Source organism: Bos mutus, chromosome 17 (assembly GCF_027580195.1).
Source record: "Bos mutus isolate GX-2022 chromosome 17, NWIPB_WYAK_1.1, whole genome shotgun sequence".
Lineage (NCBI taxonomy): Eukaryota > Metazoa > Chordata > Mammalia > Artiodactyla > Bovidae > Bos > Bos mutus.
The window spans coordinates 10,042,663-10,057,140 of record NC_091633.1 but is presented as its reverse complement, the minus strand read 5'-3'; the positions used below and the strand labels follow the sequence as shown (position 1 = coordinate 10,057,140).

Sequence of the window (14,478 nt, the reverse complement as noted above, 5' to 3'; positions counted from 1 at the left end):
TGCTCCCCGCCCACCGCCGCCATACCAAAGTCCAGTGCGTCACAGGAACGACTCCTCGGAGGCCCCCCAAAAAACCCAAAACTCTGCCCTGCAAGAGGCTGCGGTGATCACAAGATGATGCCGGGTTTCAATGGCACAGCTTCCTGAATGACAGGGCCCAAGCTCCAGGGCTGCCAGTCTGGTCCTTCCTGGTGACCCAGTGTCCAAACCCTACCCCTGCTCAGAGGCAGTGAGAAGGAATCAAGGGCCACACCCAGGGCCCCAGTCTGCGGGCCCACACCGCCTCCCAGCTGCCTGCCCTGATCTCTGACACCCAAGGCTGGCCTGGCCCCACCTACCCCAGGCTCCTAGCCCTGCTGATCAGAAGCTTGTTCCAAGGAAGGTCAGGTCCTGCAGGTCCCCCTCCCCCTCCAGGTCCTTTGGAAGACGTCTGACTTCCTGTCTGTAGCAAACCGGAACTAGAGGGAGTCAGCGTGTGTCTAGGTAACAGAGGAAAAGGAACTAGCCTCCAGGGCCAATCCCAGTGGCCTCTCCACGGCCACACCTGCTGCCTTGGCTCCATAAGGCATCCTGGCTTCCTCTGTGCCCAAGCCGGCAGGGGGGGGCGGATCCCTCCTTCTCCACCACGGACAGAGCCAGCCCCCTAGAGCTGACAACAAGTGCAAGTCCAGTAAGGGTAACGTGAGCAGCTGCCATGCTTGAAGGCCCGCTGCATGCTAGGAGTGCCACCTGGGTCACCACTTTTGCTCCTCACAACACCACTAGCGCGGGTGGCAAAACTGAGGCTCAGAGAGGTAGAGGCACATGCCTGCGCCATCTGAGCTGACCGAAGGGACGCCACTCGGACCTGAACGCGGTCTCTTGGGCTCCACTCAATCAAAGACAGATGGTGAACCTTCCCTGTCAAAGCTTCTGAGCTAGGGACACTGCCGCCCCTGCACCAAACGCCGTCCCCCGCCTTGTTCATGAGCTGACTCCAAGTCTGGCTGATTGGTTTATGATTTAAACAGACTCTTTTCAACACAGCTACATCTGTGGGCCGGAAGGCACAGTCCTGGGGGATCGAGACGGAACAGCACAGGTTGTGGAGTCAAGCCAGACCTGAGCTCAGTCCCAGCGCCTCTGTCTACCCTACCCATGGCCATAGGGCAGATCACCTGGCCCCCACCTGACGGCACTGGTGCGAGGTTTACATGGGAGAGCAGATGATACAGGACATGGGGGGCTGCAAACATCACATGTCATCTGCTTCAGAAATACAGGAGAAAAAAAAAGATTTTCCTCCAAGGAAGCCAGGTGAGGGTGCCAAGTGCTGACTCCTCCTTCTAAGTCCTCTCTGGGTAGGATCTGGGCAGGACAAGAAAAGGGTGACCTTGAAGAGAGAAGAGCAAAGTAATAAAGTAACACTCAAAGTGAAACGTCTGGATGTCAGAGAGAAGAGCCCCGTCGTTGTCGAAACTCCTGTCTGAGGGAGGGATGGGACCCGTGTGGCTGCCAATTCCACCAAACCCCCCACAGGTGCCTCAAGGAAGATAGGGGAACACAGAAGGCGTGGGGGGTACTCTCTGGCCTCTACTTTGCGTTCCTGGGGCTGCTATCTCCCCAGAGGCTGCACAAGGGTGCCGGGCCAAAGTCTTCTTGCAGGCTCAGCAAACTCCTCTCTTGCCTGAATAAACAGAGGAGGCAGGTGGAGGACGGAACAAGGGAGTCCGCCTGCAGGCAGCGGCCCAAGGTGTCTGGGCTGGGGGGTCCCCAGTTTTCAGCTAGAGTTACTGCCTGGTGCCAGCTCTGGATCCCCTAGGGGCAGGCTCAGAGATTGCTTAGCATATGCCCCGGAGAGGGTGTCTGAGAAGACACCCTCCCACGTTTGCAGGCTGCCTTTCATCCACACAGAGGCGGCATCTGAAGCAGTTCAAGCTGAGGAAGGCCTCAAACTCCACTAAGCTTCTGGGTCCAGGCCTGAGCACTCTGGGACAAGTCAGAGCCACCAGGAGGGCCCTGGTCACCCTGGGGAAGGAGATCTCTCGGGGGCTTTCCAGTCTCCTTCTGGAGGAAACCACCCCAGATTCTGCAGACGCTTTGCCTCGAGGACCAGCTGATTCAGGCTCTGGCACTTCCATCCAAGGAGAGGGTCTCTGGGTACATGTGTACAGGGTCTCTGAGTCTCTCCTTTTGACACTGTGGGTGGAGGGTGTTAACGCTAAGTCTCCAGCCCACCAGAGGCAAAGGCCAGCCAGCGGCGCCCTGGCTGGGAGGGGTGTGCACTGTCCCCCACTGCCCGCCAGGGGGCGCTAGTCGCCCGTCGGCTCTCCACGGCCGGGAGTAACCGAAGGTAACCGCGCTGCAATCACGGAATTTTAGAGCCAGAGGAAGACCCGGGCGCCCCTGGCCGGCCACAGGAACACCGGCAAAGTTTCAGTGCCAGAAAGGCCTAACTGAGCTTTCAGGACGGAGCAGGCTGCAAGGAAGAGCACAACGGGCCCGGGTGCCAAGCCTGCAAGCACATATATCACTTGAAGGCGAGACTCAAAAGTGCCGCAAGAGCCCGCGGGAACCCGAGAGAGACAGGCACAAGCCCTGGCTTCCAGGGCCCGGTGGCTGCACCTAAGCAGCTCAGAGAGGTGGTGGCTTCGGCTGAGAGCTGCCCAGGTGTAGGGAGGTATCTGGTGGGCACAGCGCACCAGGGCCAGGCCAAGGTGACAGGCCCCTCTCCCAGCTGGCTGCAGTAACCACCCGCTGAGCACAATCCTCAGGACAGAGTGGGAGCCCCTGGGTCTGCCGCCCTGAGGGGGTTAACACTCAGGTGTCCAGGCTCTCTGCCCTGGGAGGGAGGAGACCCAGGGGCCGGTCTGCCTGCATTCCAGGGCCACTCACATTCCCAAACCAGCTCAGACACGTGGGGATGACGGGAGGGGGACTCCGGGATGGGAGGACCCCCTGACGCCCCCAACATAGGGGATCTCTCCCCCAGGCTGCAGCTCCTGGGGCCTGAGCTGACCCAATAAGAAGTTAAAGAAAAGCCATTAACCAGCTCCACCCCCAACTGGAGTCTAAAGACAAGCCAGGCCTCTTTCGAAAGCCTGCCTTCCTCCTACCCAAGCTTGGCCACTTCTTAGAATGCGATAACGACTATCAAGATCAGAGGCCTAGAGCTGGCCGGACGCCAGAGAGAGTGAGATAAAAGGCCAGCCGTGATCCCTCAAGGTGGGGGCAGGGTGGGGAGCCCAGCACAATGTCATTCCCCCCATCCTAGGCTCTGAGGACTCTAGGTGTTTGAATTCACACGGTGGGATGGTTCTGAGTCACACAGACTCTGCTGCATGGCCGAGTTGCTCGGCCAGGCCAAGCTGCTTAACTGCTCCTGTGCCTCAGTTTTCTTGTCTGTCCAATGGGAGTTTCACCGTCTGATTCACAGGAATAAGGACTACAGGACAGAGTGGATATAAAGTGCCCGCTTTAGCACAGTCTCTGGGATGGGCGGGCGGACGGACACACACACACACACTCTCTCAGTAAATGAGCTCCTGCCCACAGGGATGGTTAGGCCTGGATGAGAAGGAGAAAAGCGCTTCCCCACCCTGGCCCACTCCTAAAGGCAAAGGATGCTGCAATCTCAGATCAGCAGTGAGGGGCACCGTTCAGGGGGTGGAAAACAAAGTCGCGACAGGAGAAGCCACCCCAGCGGGTCTTCATATTGGGGCAGGTTCATGGGGGCATCATCGCATCCCAGAGTTCACAGGCCACCCCCTAGCTAGGCCCCACCCACCAACGCTAGGCCAACTTAAAAGAGGTGGGGTCCTTTGGCCACCAGAAAGACCCCACCTCGACGTGCCTTGTATTCTCAAGGCCTGGCCGAGGAGGGGCCCACAACAGGAACAAGATCTTTCCAAGACTGGGCTCACCCACCTTCTTTCTGCAGGCCACTTTAACTCAGCTTCCATGGCCCAGGCAGGTATCTCCTTAGGAGCTGAGAAGCCGAGGGAGGGTAGAGCGGATCCTGCCCCGAGAGCTCCGGTACAGGCTGTCCCAGTGGCCCAGGGCCAGCCGTCCCTCCCCGCCATTTATGGTGAGACCCAGCCTCTCACACAGACAGCAAGTCCCTTCCCCTCTGGACCTGGAGAGGCCCGGCCTTCCCGCCTGCCCACCCTGCTGGGCTCAGAACGCCGGGCGAGAGGTTTCCACCCCTGCTGACCACTGGGGCAGCCTTGGTCACCTCGAGGGTCCGAGGAGAAGCTGCCCGAGCTCAGGATGCAAGCAGGGAGCAGGGCTCAGCCCTGCCTAAGGAAGGGGCCGCATTAACAGCAGGGCCGGCTCCCCTCCATGGGGATGGTCTCTCGGCCCCCTCTGCTGAGACTTCCAGATTAGGAAGGCTAGCCGCAGGAGGGCGGGTCTCCCCTCCCCCAGCCCCAAGCACATGAGCAGTAGGGGCAGAGGTAATCTAATCCACAGCAGCGGGGCACTTTTGCTCGCTGAGTAACTCCCCAGGAATGGGGAGCTGGGTATATTTATCCTGATAACTGTCCTGGGAGGACAGGCAGATCTGAGACTAGGAAGGGCCAGTCCGACCATTTCAGCCAGGTCCGCTCTGTACCGCCCAGCCCCGGCAAGCCTGGGCTAGGACCTGACTAGGAACTTGGTCTCTCAGAGGCGCCTTCTCCTGCCGATCTGGGTTCTGGGTTCTTGTCAACCAACGGCCTCCTCTCCAAGAAATTAAGCTCTGGGTGCCCTATCCCCAGCAGCTAGCATGAAGGGTTGAAAGACAGCGGGACAGTGAGGAGGAAGAAGATGGAGAAGAAGCCGTGAGCCAGAGAAAGCAGTGGACCCAGCCTGCCAGGTACCCGTCACTGAGTCGGCCTAAAATAAGCAGACCCAATTGGCTCCCACGCCAGATTGCAAGCTCCGAGGAGGAGGAGACAATATAATCTCGGGTGAGATTTATAGAGAACTTTCCTGGAGTTCTTCAGAGTTTGTCTAAATCCAAGATACTGCTATTATCTGAATCCCAGACAGGGAAACTGTGCTCCCTAAGGGGCCAGGAGGAGAAATGATCAATACTGGAGTGTCATTTAAATATTTAATAGCTGTGCCTGGAGGTTATGAAGACTCAGCCACCGCTCCCCTCCGCTGACTCATGCCTCACTCAACAGGAACTGCCATTTTCCTCTGGGCCCTGCAGGAAGTGTGGGCTGGGGGTGACACACAGGAAACCCTGGGCGTAGGCCAGAGTCTTCCAGACTGCTGCCCCGAGAGGTGGGCGGCGGCCCTGTGGAGAAGGCCGCTCTTCCCTGGGCTTTCCACCTGCCTCGGAGAACAGTTTCCCGCCTGCCCTTCCTTGCAGGGACTGATATAACGAGAGTGCGCCAGCAGGCAGGCCGACTCTCGGCTGGGTGCCTGGGTGGCGCCCAAGGTCACCGAGCACAGGTAATCAGAGACACGAGAGAATAAAGGCGCAAAGGCAAATCCAGGGGCCACCCCAAGCTCCAGGCAGAAGCCAACCGAGCCAGGCCCCGTCTGCACCAGGCACCCAAGCAGGGCACCCCCCAGGGACCCGGCCCTGGGGGGGCCACCATGCTTCCCCATCTGAGGGGGCTCCAGCAGGCTGAGTAGCAACAGGTGGCAAGGCCGCCCAGGTACACACTGCACATCTCCACCACCCACAACGGGCACAGCAGCAGGTCCAGGCTGCCTGGACGGCCAAGTCTCGTTTCTGTTGTAAATAACTCATCTCTGGGTCCAGCACCAGCTGGCCCCGCCCTCCCCCAGAGGGGCCCAACCCCATGGACACATTTCATTGGTCAGATTTCATCCACCTCCTCAGGTGCCCCGGGGACTCTGGACCTTTCTAAAGTCACATCTAGGGTCCGACTCCAGGCCCACCCCGTGATTTCTTCAAAGGGTGACATGCGGATTTACATACAACTAGTGAGACAGACAGCCTCGGACCTTGGAAGCTCAGAGGCCAGGGTTTTTCTCAGCTATTTCACAGCCAGGCCATCCACCCCTGCAATCTGGGCTCTTCAAGGCAAGTCGGGCTGCTGCAGAGCAGGGCGGCTCCAGGGGCCTCCCACCCCTGCTGATCATCAACAGAGGTTAGGAGGGGCTCTGCAGTGAGTCATCCGCCCTACAGAGACCCAAACGGAAAGTTCAAAAGTTTGCCTGTGTTCCAGGAACGAGCTGCAGTCTTTTCCCGATGTTTGTGGATTTCGTAGCACTAGTTACCCACTCTAGGCCAGTCAAGTTCTGACTGACAAACACGGCTCACGGAGGCCCCCAGCACAGGTCCCTGCTTCCCCATCTCTGGAAGCTGGGCCACTTCCCAGCCTTTCCCTGTTCTCCTGTAGCACCTGTGATAGCCTGCAGGTCCTTTCCCAACTCCCCACATGTCACTACCAAGTACCATCAGTTCTTCCTTCATTGGGCCTCTCCCCTTTTCCCCACCCCCCCCACTTTTTGGCTGCAACTCAGGGCATGTAGGATTGTAGTTCCCTGACCAGGGATCGAACCCACGCCTCCTGCATTGGAAGGCAGATTCTTAACCACTGGACCACTAGGGAAGCCCCCCTCTTCCCTTTACTTGCCTCCCTTTCTTTTTATCACAGGAAGCCAATCATTTAAGACTGGCAACCAAATCCATGCTCAGCCCTTTCTCGAACTCACCAGCAGCCCCCTGCCCTGCATTCCCCGACTCTAACCCTTGCAGAAGAGGCCAGCATGTGAACTTCTTGATAATCCCACCCTTGCGTATGCATCCACTAGACAGCTCGCCCTCTGAGGGCAGGAACCTCCTTTCTGCTCCGCAGATCCACAGCACATGGCCCTTCGTGAGCCTCTCGGGTGGTAACTAAGTGTCTGTCAAGCAAGGGGGACTCACAGTGCCCAGCCACTGATGACCCTCTCTGCCTGCAGGGTGAGATCAGAACCCCCAGGGCTGGCATTCTGGCCTTGAGCCTCTTAGAATACAGTCCCAATCAGCCTTTACCTCCTCCTCGGCCTGCTCACCGCCACCTGCCTCTGCAGCCAAACTGGGCCCCTCTTCCATCTCCCCATCCGTGTGCCTTTATTCACAATACTGAACATATACCCCCACCGCCACCACCCACAGGGATGTCCATACCCCCAGGGGGCACGTGGAGGCCCGGGATACAGGAGCCAGCTGGGGGTAAACCCAGAACACCTTCTCAGGATCAAACTGACTCAGGAGCAGAAACTGAGACCACTGCCTTGAATTAAAGGGCCACTGTACAGTGGATAGGAATCTGCCTGCCGATGCAGAGGACATGGGTTCAATCCCTGGGCCGAGAAGATTCCACGTGCCTCGGAGCAACTCAGCCCTCATGCCACGATTACTGAGCCCACGTGCTGCAACTACTGAAGCCCATGTGCCCAGAGCCCGTGCTCCGCAACAAGAGACGCCACTGCCACAAGAAGCCCACACACCGCAACCAAGAGCTGTCCCCACTCGCGCAACAAGAGAAAGCCTGTGCACACAGCAGTGAAGACCCTGTGCGACCAACATATAAATTAAACTGCTAGAAAAGGCTACTCTTCCAGAGTCCGATGCCGATGGACCATGAGATTAAAAACTGAGGTGTCAAAGCGCCCTTCTGCACGTGCTCGTGCTGAGGGCTCAGGAGACATTTAAGCAGCCCGTGGAGTCATCCTGTCTAAACCATAGATGTGGCTGCCCACGGGGTGCTGGGAGCTGGGCTGCTGACCACACAGCTCTCTGAAGCCCCCTCCTGGCATCCCAGCCCACATGGCAGTGTGGCTCAGTGGACAGAATGGGCCTCCAAGTACAGAGGGGCAGCGGAGGGGCACGTTCAAATCCACAGCGCTCTCAGCCTGCTCCCAGTGGCAATTCTGGGTTTTAGTTGCTCAGACACCTCACAGAGTGCAGGGTAAGGAATCAATGAAATCAATCAGTATACGAAAGCCACCCGCAGGGGGAGAACCTCTTGGGCGTCCCACTGGGACAGGAGGAGACACTCAGGAAAGAAACCCCCGCTGGGACAGGAGGAGACACTAAGGAAAGAAACTCGAGGCCCCGCTCTGAGGACGGACGGGAGGGGAGGAGGCGGAGCCGGGGACTGTGGCCAGGAATCCCGGGAGCTGTGACAGGTCTGTCACTGACTTGGGCCTCCTTGCCGAGCAAAACCACTGACCTCATCCCTCCGTGCCTCGGGTTCATTCCAAGTCCTCCTCGGAGAACATCAGCTGAGCCCAGGAGCCTCCGACTCACTCCCGGGCAAGGACAGAGGTCCCGGGGGAGAAGCTTCAGAGCTTCGCGGCCCCGCCCCCAGGCTGCTGCCGGCTGAAAGCCCTGTGACTTTGAACCTGGAACTGGGACAACTGGAGGAGCCCAGGGCAGGGCGGCCCCTTCCCCTACCACCGAGGCTCAAAGCCTGCCGAGTGCCCGAGGGAACCCAAAGCCAGGGCTGCCCCCAGGCACAGGCAGAGGACGGAGCGGGACAAGGAGCCGCGGAGACATCTGAGGAGTACAGCAGGCGGCCTGGCGGAGTCGCCACCCCCTCGGGGACAGCTCTGCCTGGCCACAGAGCTCACCCTCAGTCTTGCTGTAACACCCCACCGGGAGGGGAACAGCGCAGTCAGCTGTCCCTCCTTCTGCCTGTAACCACTCTCCGAAGTGCCCGTCTCCAGTGCCCCTGAAGCCATCCAAGAAGCCTGGCCACTGAGGTGCCCCTCCACCCCCACCCCTGCTGGGAGCCTGTGCTCTGGGCCTCCCTTCTTGTCTCTCCCTCCTGGAGCAGGCTCCTGAGCTACAGGTGAGCCCCTCGGTGTGGCACAGGGAGCACCCTGTTCTAACTTGTTGCCTGGGGGCTGGGGGGGGGGTGTCTACTTGCAAGAGTGTTCCCCCCACCACCATCGCCGTGCCATACCCACTAGCCCACTGGAACATCATGACCCAAGATGGGGCTACCCCCGGGGCGGGCGCTGACCTCCACCCTCTTCTCATCTGGACAGAGGGAGGGGCCCGGGGCTCAGAGAGATCAGAGGCTCCCCAGCCTCCACCAGAAGCAGGGACAGGAAGCAGGAGAATCATCGGGAGACAGGCAGGCAGGCAGGGCTCCTCTGAAGGCACCAAACAGCCAACTGAAAGAGGGACAAAGAATCTCTCGCGTAATGGGGGATCGATCAGCCTGAGGCGTGCCACCAACTGTCCACAGCTCAGGATCACAGATCGCGGACACTTGCTACTTCCTTGCTGTTACTTTTTGAGAATACACTGGCAGCGAGTTTGCGACCGTTGGCCCCACCCACATGTGTCCCAACATGATTTCTTGAGGGCGAGAAAGGGCTGGGAGGGGCTCGGAACCCCAGGCAGCACCCTCCAGAAGAAGGATGGGCAGCTCATAATCCTTATCTGCCATGAGTGTCATCTGGAGGGTGTGACGCTGCAAAGCACAGTTGGAACCACTATCTGAGAAAGTCAAGAGCAAAGACGAAGGGGCAGATGGGCCAAGAAAGAGCCAGGGCCAACTGGCCCCCAAGTGACCTCAATGACACTTTCGTTTCCCTAGAAGTATCTATGCCATCCAGCCCTGGTTTTCCAACAGTCTCACCAGTTTGAAAGCCATCTACTTGGTCTGGGGCAAGACAAAATTCTCGGGCCAGCTGACTGCCTGTTGGAACCTCCCTAGGAAGGGAGGAGTCCCCGGTCTTGTCCCAGTCCCTCTGGCATCGCTCATCTACAGAGGAGAGATGCCTTCAGCCACGGCCCTGAGGACAGGGCAGATTTCTCTGGAAGCCCAGATCCTTGCCCACTCTCCAAGCTGGGAAACCAGCCTCTTCCTGGACAGGGAGGGAGAGGATGGAGGCCGCGGTCCTCAACGGTGTTGCCTAACCAGAGTCACACTGCGAAACCGCGAGAGTGAAAAAGGAGGCAAAGATTTTGCTGAGGGTCCTTCTCAGGGAGGGAGGGACTGCTGTGGACTGTCGGTCTCGCTGGAAGGGCTCACATGTAGGGGCATCAAGGAACAGAGGAGGAGGACGGGCGAGAAGACCCTGTGGTCCACCAGCAAGAAACCCCAGAGCAGAGGCAGGGAGCCAAGCAGATAACAGGTCTCACAGGAGAATTGATCAGGGACATCTGTGCCCCGGAGATCATGAAACAGGGTCCCAGGGCTCTGCTTGGCTTGGCGAGGCTGGCCTCCCTCGATCATGCCCAGCTGGTGACATCAGAAGATGAATGGTGGGGAGGATCCATCTCAGCCCTGGTTTGGATTTTAGTGGAGACATCTGGGGCTCTGGGAACCCAACCCAGCAGAGCCAGGAGAGGTGACAAGAGTAGGCGTGAACTGTAACGCCCTGAAACATCACAAAGGAAGACCCCAAATGTCCTCACACCTCAGTTTTCCAGAATTTTGTTTGGAAGTTAGAGACTGTCTCTTTTGGGGGTGATGGTTCAGGGAGACCATTTCTATCATTCATTCCACAGGATGCTAGGTTCTGCGGTTTACAGAGAATGCTTTCTGATTCTGAGGGGGCCGAGGGGCCACCCAAGGCGGAGCAGGGGGCAGCTCAAGCCAGGACCACTGGATCTCTCATTGTGCACTCAGCCTAGTCAGGTGCTGTGCACTGCGTGCGCGTGCGTGCGTGCGTGCGTGCGTGTGTGTGTGTGTGTGTGTGTGTGTGTTGGGGGGGGCGGCGTTGGCCACACACAGCTGCCCTGGATGAGGCTGGTCTCAACTTGCTGAGAATGCACAGGACAAGAACTGCTGTGCCCCTGCCCCTGAACAACTACATGGGAAACGGGAGCCCTGTGGTCAACTAGGCAACCTTCGATCTGGACAGAACTGCCAGCTGGGGCTGCTGCCTCTCCTCCTGCCTGCCACTGCATCCAGAAAAGAAGTGGCCACCCAGGAAGGCGGCACGCTGATCAAGCACAGCCGCTCCGGCCCTCTTTAACACCGCCTGTTTCTCCTTTTCAAAAACACAGGTCTCCGCATGGTTACCACAGGAGAAAGTGGGGGAGGGATAAGTCTGGGGTGAACAGATCCACACCGCTATAATATAAAAGGAATTAAAAAGGACCCCCTGGAAAAGGGAATGGCAATCCACTCCAGTATTCTTGCCTGGGAAATCCCATGGACAGTGGAGCCTGGCAGCCTACAGTCCGTAGGGTCGCAAAGAGACGGACACGACTGACCAACTGAGCACACACTGTATGGTACAGGGGAACAATGTCCAGTATCTTGTAATAACCTATAATGGAAATGAACCTGAAAAAGAATATATAACTAAATCACTTTGCTATATACCTGAAACGCTGTAAAGCAACCATACCTCAATAAAAAAAGAAAAATTACACACACGCAAAAAAAATAACTGCAACTCTTTGTCCACATCCACCCCTCCTACTGTACCCTGAACTGTGACGTCTTCCTCTTTGGAAACCCTCCCTGGCAGGAAATCGGGGTGAGGTGGGGGGGTTGCCTATAAGTAGAAGGGGTGCCTGACCCCACTCCGCTGTCCCACCCCACACCCAGCTGAGACAGGAGCTGGGATGAGAGGAGTCAGCTGTCACTGGCTGTGAATAAGGACGCCCGTTTCCACATGGAAGACACAAACTTCAACAGTCAGGCTCAGAGCGCAGCCCTGGCGCCCTCGCCCGACGTCCGGGTCCTCTGAGGCAAGATCCCAGGGCCGGTGCCCTCCTAAGCGCCACCGGCAGCTCCGTGTGTGGTGGCAGACAGTGGCAGGCGGGAGGAGGTGCCCACGGCCGCTGCGGGTGGGGCGGCAGGGCTGAGTCCAGTGGCTCCGGCCGGGGAGCACAGACTCTGATTTCACAGGGCCTTACTTGTCTGCACCTATCTATCTTTTTGGTGAAACAGGAAACATAAATGGCTAAGGGTTGGCCCAGATAATCTTGCAACAGCTTTTTTAAGTCAGGAACTCTGATTCTTCTCCTTCTGGAGAAAACTCTAGAGGCAACAGGACCAGGGGAAGGTGGGCGCAGGTTCAATGAGGCAACAGAGAACATGGCAGAGACCACCGGCCCAAGGCATGTAGGCTGCAGCGGGCCACATAAGGCCCTGGATGTGTTTGTGCTTTTCTGTGCTTTTTTTCCTTCCACTGTGGGATCTTAGTGCCCTGAGCAGGGATTGAACCCGTGCTGCCTGCGGAGGAAACACAAAGCCCCAAACACTGGACCGCCAGGGAAGTCCCTGTTTGTGCTTTTTAAAGAAATCTGAGTTAGCCTTAAGAAACTGAGAGGTTTCACACGAAAGCCAAAATGTCTGGCTTCCGGGGAGGGGTCACAAGAGCTAGCAGCTCACGTCCACTTTCCTTCAGGGCCGCCACTGGCTGTCTCTTGGAATCCAGCACCCTTCCTTTGGGCCTACTCCACTCATTCATAACACCCACCGGCCTCAGCGAGTACGTGAGTTTGCCACAAGAATGCAGTGTGAGTTTTGTAGCTGAACAACTCCGGTCCTTAAGTCCTGACTCTGTCACCTGCTGGCACTGCACCTCTTTGAGCTCAGTCCCCACATCTGTAGACTGGGTCTGAAAACAGCCTGTAATATCACAGGGGTGGGAGGGGGTTTCCTCAGAACACGCCTCCTCCTGTCCTTCCATCCCTCTCCCTGGGAGCTGCCTCACCTTCACCTCTGGTGGCCCTGACAAGTGTCTAGAAACACCACGCTGGGCACAGAGGTGACAGAAGTACAGTGCCTGGGACTTGCCTGCTGGTCCAGCGGTTCAGACTCCGTGCTTCCACTGCAGGGGGTGCAGGTTCGATCCCTGGTCAGGGAGCTAAGGTTCTGCATGCTGGGCGGCACGGCCAAAACATGACAGCGTCTGTCCCCACAGAGCACTGAGTAGGAGACCGTCATAACCGGGGCCAAGAGGAAGGAGCAGGGCTTTTTTCTTCCCAGACACAGGGAGGAACAGAGGCAGAGGTGAGACGCAGCCAGGCAGACAGAGGGGGCTGGAGCTCAGTGTGCAAGTCCCAGCTTGGGGAGAGAGGGGAGCAGGAGGTGCTGTGGAGTCTGGACGTACCGGGGCAGACGGCAGGGCGGGGGGATCGACAGGACCAGGCTTGTGCTGGTACATCAGCGTGTGCAGGGGAGCCCTGAGGGAGGCGGGGCGCACCCGAGGCAGCCAGGAGCCTCAATGCTCTAAATAAAAGTATGCGAAATCCAGGCGACCTGGTAACTGAGCGGCTGTGAGCAAAGAGGACAGGCTGCCTCCCACATTTGTTTCCTGCAGGCGGACGGGCCATCCACCAGATGAGACAGGGCAGGTGGGTGCGGGGGCAGGGCCATGGGGAGGAAGGTGCCCAGGAGGGTCAGGGTGACGGGGACAGGTGACGACTTAGGACAGGCAGAGCCACGGGGCTACCGAGCCCCAGGTCTTTCTTTTCCCCTGGCCAAGCTGCCTCTGAATCTCTCCGGGGCCCAGGAAGCAGAGGTTTGGGAACGGGCACGCCTGTGTGCTCTAGCTGGGTGTGGGGAGGCCGTGCACTGCATGCAGCTGGCTTGGGGAATTCTCGGGGTGCTCACCCCTCCCTTGCCCTGCTCCCCAAGTCCAGCCCTGGGATCCAAATAAGAGCCAGCTCCATCCCCTCAATGGCTCCCTTCCGGAAGAGGGGCCAGATCCGGTCTGTTATCACAGGAACCAGGTCCTTCCTGTCACACAAGCACATGGGCTCACCGCTGGGGCCAGCGGGCCCGGGACACTGAAATCTCAGGTCCCACGCTCCTGTGGAAAAGCCCTTCAAAACGGGCCCTGGGCTCCACCCCGGCTGAGCCCGGGAAAGAATTTGCCCCAACGGAGGCTCTACACCTGACTGGGTGTCCCAGAGATCGGCCCCATTCCAACTGCCATACTGAGGCCACCCAAAAAGGTCATTCCACCAAGGAACCAAAGGTTAGCGGCTGTCAGTGGTGGCCTCGTGGCTCAAGGCTGAGTTTGATGAGCCTGTAAGATCCAACTGGGATGACACACAGTGCCAAAGCAGAGCCCATGAATTCATCATCACACACAGAAAGCCTCCTCCCTCTGGGCCTTTGCACTCACAGCACCAGCTGCCTAGACCACCCTCCTGTCTTCTTTACCACAATAAATCCCCTGAGACTCCTCAAGACTTCAGTTTCCTCTTCTGCAACCCGAGGATAAAGAGGATCCACCCTGCCTACCTAAACAAAAAGGAATGCATGGTTTTTATGCTGGGGAGGGGGCGGGGGAATGCCTTTTTTGTAAGAACTTCCCAAATCTTAGTATGGAAAATAAGCATTTTGGGAGGTGAGGGGATTCAGCTTCTTCATTTTCCCCCTTGTACACAAAACAAAGTAGAAATAATATAGATTAAAACTTCAAAAGTAGTTAATGAGTAGAACACGGAGGCACAAAAATATCCAGACAGGAAGCAAGCCTATTTACAATGAGGAAGCGCACATAAGTTAAGGCAGTCTGTCGTTTTCCTTTGAAACGTTAAAAAAGAAAGTCAAAATACAC

General features: G+C 57.7%; 1 protein-coding gene across 8 annotated transcripts in view; it reads right to left on the bottom strand.

Annotated features, from left to right (window-relative positions):
- The window catches only part of PXN (paxillin), a 43,131-nt gene that overhangs the window by 13,358 nt on the left and 15,295 nt on the right, over positions 1–14,478 (bottom strand). The window lies entirely within an intron of this gene.